The sequence below is a fragment of the Mustela lutreola genome, chromosome 15 (assembly GCF_030435805.1).
Source record: "Mustela lutreola isolate mMusLut2 chromosome 15, mMusLut2.pri, whole genome shotgun sequence".
Lineage (NCBI taxonomy): Eukaryota > Metazoa > Chordata > Mammalia > Carnivora > Mustelidae > Mustela > Mustela lutreola.
Window position 1 is genome coordinate 11,550,362 of NC_081304.1, and position 6,000 is coordinate 11,556,361.

Sequence of the window (6,000 nt, forward strand, 5' to 3'; positions counted from 1 at the left end):
AATGTGGCCTTTAGCAAGCGTATGAGCTAAAACCTCAAACGAGACTCAGTTTTCTCATATATAAAAGAAGAAGGTGACCCAAAGGCTCTACTTCCCTCCAGCTGATCCAAAGGGAAGCTCTTGGGGCCCCAGGGCTGGCGGGGTAACAGCCCACTCCAATGGGGCCATGGCACGTGGGGCCCCCCTGCTCCTCCCTGGAGAGAACAGTGGAGCCAGCCCGCAGGAGGGGTGCTGAGGGGTCCAGCCGCCCCTCTATATCTCAGGGAGTTAGGCTTGGAGAGTAGTTTGTTCGCCCGGTGGCCACCAGGACCCACACCGCTGGGAGTCACCCCTCCTGACGTTGCTGGTCCCCTCAGGGACGCCCGGTGGAGTCTGCCCTTGGTTCTTGGGGCCCTGAGTTACCAGATGACAAGTCTGACTCTGGTTGGGGAGGCCTCCGTGGAGAGGGAGAGGCCCCCTGCCCCCGTGAAGCAGAATGAGAGACTCAGCCTGATGGCCACCCCCAGACGCGGGAGCCAAACCAGCTGAGCCCTACCATGCGGTGCTGGAGACTCGGATGGTGTCCCCCCCCCTACCCCGCTGCCCCGCCGAGGGAGACCAGCCACCCACCCCTCCCCTGGAGCCTTGTTTAAATCCTCAACCCACAGATGCAAATAGCGTGGCTGTTGCCTCAAGCCACTGAGTTTTGGGGTAGTCTGTGACACAGCAACAGGTCTGGAAACCCCGCACTCCCCAGAGCTAGGTAAAATGCCCAGAAAAATGTCAGGAATCTGTGCCATCTGGCTGGTCAGGTTTCTCAGGCTCAAAAGAAAGGACGGGCTCAGTGGAAGCACAGGCAGGAGTGCTTTGGATTGGGGACCAAACAAGAATTCCCCGAGGACCCCAGGCTTCTGGTCTCTGGGGTGGGGATGGGTGACAGGCACCCACGGGGGGGTCCTCAGCTCTGGCACAGAGCACTCTGGGCAGAGGAATCCAGCCTGACCTTGTTGAGCTGCAGCCGTGCCCCCTCAGAGACACAGCGGTACCAAGCAGGGCTTCAGAGTGGGGAGCTTTGGGGTTCCTCTGCTGGGCAGACCACCGAGGTGTCCCCTCCCCCACCTGCCAGGCAAAACCCACAAGAGACAAGTGGAACGGAGAGGGATTGGAGGTGGAAAACCACCCTGTGAGGCAGCTGACAGGGGTTCCTTCTGCCACCCAGGATGGGAAGCAGGACCGAAGGTTGCAGAAGTATCCATACTGGCAAGAGGGCTAAGTTCAGGGCTCTGGGCTGGAGTGCCGGGGGCAGGCTCCATGGGTGGGGCCGGGCACATGCATTGCGGGGTCAGGAAGGGACAGGCCATTCTGCACACAGGGGACAAGCCCCTGACCCACTCCAGCTGTGGAGATGGGCTGCTTGGGGTAGTGGGAGCCTGGGGAGGCGGGGGGCCCGGATAGGTGGGTGCCACACATGAATGCTGGGCCATGACAGTGCACAGACCAGATGGCGATCGAAGGCCAGGCCTGGGTCTGGTTCATCATGGACCCCGCCTCCCGACCTCCCAGCAGCGAGCATATAATAGATGCTCAGTACAGGTGGGCTGACTCGTTGAACTTGGCGTCTGCATCGCAGGGAGATGCTGAAGCTATTTCCATGGGGTGGGGCGGGCGGGGGGTAAGATGCAAGTCAGGTAAAAGCAGTGAATGGATGCTGGGGAGACTGGCCAAACGGGAGGCTCGAAGAGGGGGTCCCAGGTGGCTTCTGCAATGCCCAGCGGAGAGGAGGCGAGAGCAGGGCTGGAGATGAAGGATGGGGGAGCGGTGTCCGCAGGAGGACCCTGAGCAGGATGGGCAGCCAGGCTAGGAGGGGCTGGGGGCCTGGGACTCTCAACCAGCCTTGCCATTAGATCAGCACGTGACAAGGGCAAGTCACCACCTCTCTCGGGCCCTGCCCTGTCTCTGAGTCAAAAGTATTGGATGGGAAGTTTCCCTTCTGCTCAGAGACTTCGTGATTCTGAGATCTGTGACTCATATAAAGCATGGGTGGGGCAGTGGCAGGGAAGGGAAGGAGTTGGAAGGGTCCAAGAGAGCTCCCAGGAGGACCTGGAGAAAATGATGCGGTTGTCCCAGAGATAGGGAGTCAGAAGGGAACAAGGCTGGGCCAGACAGCAGACGTGTTTGCTGTTACCAAAAGTTGGAGAATAAGAGGGCACGTCTCCGGTGCAAATCAGAGGGGGAGGTGCGGAATCACAGCCCATTGGAACACTCTCCCCTTGCCCGCTCCCCCACCCCACCCCGGGGAGATGTCCAAGTCCTAAGCCCTGGAACCTGTGAATGTCACCACATATGGTGACAAAAGGTCTTTGCAGGTGTGATTACTTAATCGTTACTGATGTCTTGAGATGGGGGAGAACATTCTGGATATTTGAGTGGATTTGCTACTGCGACAGCCCAATACATTCGGGAAGGCTCTTATAAAAATATTACCTCAAAAAGGAATAAAGAAATATAGACATCTGAATACAAAGATGCAGAGCGAGCGGGTTGGAGAGAAAACCTGTTAACTGTGTCCGTTGGCCTCTGCCTTGTGCCCTGGGAGCTCTCTAGGAAGCTCAGGGCCATCTTGAAGCATGGGGAACCATCAAGGCTTCCATCAGGATGGGGAGTGAGGACGTTCTAGCCCCTTCCAGGAGAGCTGCCAGGATGCAGTGTAGCTCTCCCCAGAGACAGCTTGTTCTGTCTCGTCTCTGTCTGTCTGTCTCCATTCTCCAATTCACTAGGGGGACCAAGTCTGATTAATGAATAGCTTGCTGCATGGGAGGGCTCCGTTCTGGCCCGCCCAGTCAGCAGATGGGTGGGCCCATTTTGGTCAGGTGAGCTCCCCAGACCCAGTGATGTCTCCACTCGCCCAAGGTGGGTTTGCAAGGGCGTCCTCTCTACTGAGACAGGTCCCAGGAGGGAGCCTAACTGAGCCAGCTTCAGGCAGAGAACACGTCATGTTCCCTTTCTTCACTTTCTAAGGGTCCAAATGAGATGGGGCAACCCGGGACCCCATTTGCTCTGTATCGATCTTGCCTGAATTAAAAATGTTTGAAAAATGAGTGTTAAACCCTTCACGCGCTGAGGAATATTTAGTACCTGCCTGAACATAATGCCAACTTTAAAAAAAAAAAATGCCTGTTTTGTGTTTTCCCATTGTAAAAATGGAGTAGAGCTGAACTCTCTTGTCACTGGTCATTGATTTAAGTTTTTGGCTTTTTTGTTTTTGTTTCGTTTAGAATTTATTTAGGTATTAACGCGTGCGAGAGAGCGAGAGAACGAGAGCACGAGCAGGGGGAGTGGCAGGCAGAGGGAGAAGCAGGCTCCCCGCCGAGCAAGAAGCCTGACGTGGGATTCGATCCCAGCACCCTGAGATCAAAACCTGAACCGAAGGCAGACGCTTAACTGACTGAGCCACCCAAGCATTTCATCATCAGACACTGATTTAATAACACTTTCTACCTGTAGAGCTCAGCCAATCAAAAGATGGAGGTGCCCCTGTGTTTTGCTTACAGATCCTTTTAATATAAGGTTTAATTAATAGAAGGCGGACTTCTCCATCCGTACCCTCCCCCTCCCACCAAATAACAACACAAGTCCTTTCTCGGGAACTTCCAGCTCGAGTGTCACCTCTGCGAGGCAAAGGTAGTTTTACAGTTGAGAATTTCACACGCTGGTTTCCGGCTTCTTCAAGTGGGAAATTGTTAAGGGGCAAAAGGAGAAAAAGAAGGTGATGAGAACGCAGAAGGAAGACAGAAATCGAAGGGAAGAGAAGAGAGAAATGAAGACAAAAATCAATAGCCATCGCCAAGTCTTATCCCATGCCTAACACTGTAGCGTTTCTGCATTTCATGTTGTAATAACCAACGTCCAGCGGTGGGTGTGACAGAAGAGAGTCAGTCGACGCCCAGAAAAGCTAAGTAATTTGCCTGAAGTCACACAGCTTAATAAGAGTTTGGATTTGAATCTAAGCTCGTGTTGCTTCCAAGATCAACCTCTTGTTTATCAAGCACAGAAGCATCCCACGATCATTCCTTAAATAAGCTTCCAAAATGAAAGGAAAAAGCAGCCCTGCAATTCTCTAGAGATGTCCTAATTTGGATTCGAAAGCTTGCGTGAAAACAATGTAACGAGGTGTGTCCTGTGCTGGAATGGGCGGCCTGGACCTCTTGTATTACCGAGCACAGAGGCCCTTACAGAGACGGATGGTGGGCAGGCTGGAGAGAGCGGCAGCCCCATGGGGCTTTGTGGGAAGGAGGCCACCCGCGGAGCAGCGAGAGGAGATAGAGTCTTGATGTCACAGATCTGCCATAACTCGGCCCTTAGTGCCTACAGGTAGGGGCCCCACTCAAGTCTAGGCTTTGAAGCTGTGTTTAATATTTACATCACCACCACCCACAGGCCATGATGTCTTTCTTTTTTCTAGCTTTTTATTCTTTTTTTCTTTAATATTTTATTTGCTTATTTGAGAGGAAAAGAGAGAGCACAAGTAGAGGGAGCGGCAGAGGGAGAAGCAGACTCCCCACTGAGCAGGGAGCCCAACATGGGGCTCGATCTCAGGACCCAGGGATCGAGACCTGAGTCGAAGGCAGACTCCCCACTGAGCAGGGAGCCCAATGTGGGGCTCGATCTCAGGACCCAGGGATCGAGACCTGAGTCGAAGGCAGACGCTTAACTGGCTGAGCCACCCAGCCATCCCTCTAGCTCTTTATTCTGAAAAATTTCAGCTACACAAAATTTGCACATAACGAGCAATGAATATTTTGCCATGGGCTTTGCCTCTCTGGTCCTCTCCGACTCTCAGGGAGGGTTCTTGCTGCTCCCCCCATTAGTAAGCTCCTCCGGGCCCCCGATCTTTGCACAGGCTGTACCCTCTGCTTAGAGCTCCCTATGACATTCATCTTTTATCACAGCCTTTCCTATTTTTTTTCCCCCTACTGGACAGTGAGCTTCTTGGGATGGGGTTAGTGGAGATGTTTTTCCTATTTCTAGTGCCTTACAGAAGACTGCTCAGTGAAAAGTGCTTTCTCATTTCTCTGCCATTCACCCAGCCAACATGCAGCCTATCCCACTCCTCGTGTCCAGGTATGTGTGAGTCATTTTGGAAGGCCTTCTCTTCTGTAAGAGTGTCCCCAGTGCCATCTTGGTGGAAGTAATTGCCTTTCTCTGAAGGCACACAGCAATTTATCTAGTCCCCTTGAGTGGTATTTCTTACGGTATCACTGGCCTTAATTATTTATGCACATATCTTTTCTGTCCCGTTAGACTCTAAGCATCTTTAAAAAAAAAAAAAAGATTTATTTATTTAAGAAAGAGAGAGTGTGAGCATGAGCAGGGGGAGGGGCAGAGGGAGAGAATCTCCAGCAGACCCCTGCCAAGTGCGGAGCCCGACATGGGGCTAGATCCCACAACCCATGAGATCCCGATCTGAGCTGAAATCAAGCTTAACGGACGGAGCCACCCAGGGGCCCCTAGACTCTAAGCATCTTATATTCAATTTCATAAGGGGGTCTTAACTCATTCACAGTGTTATGAGAGCATTGCTGCAATCTAATTTGAGGACAATGTTATCATCCCCCAAGGAAGCCTGTACCCGTTACCAGAGCTGCCTGTTTTCCCAAGACAATCATCAATATACGTTCTGTATCTACGGATTTGCCTCTTCTGGGCATTTCCTGTAAATGGAATTAGATAATATGATTGTAAAGATGAAGCCCTTAGTGTCTGACTTCTTTAACTTGACATGTCTTCAAGGTTCGTCTATCTTACAACATGGATCAGTACTTGATTCATTGTATTAAATAATATTTCATTGTATGGATAGGTCACATTTTACGGATTCCTCATTTGCTGGGCATTTGGGCCATTTCCACTTTTTATCTATTATCGATGATGCTGGCATAAACACTCACGCACACATTATTGTACGGATGTTTGTTTTCGTTTCTCTGTGGCTTAGACCAAGGACCAAAATTGCTGGATCAT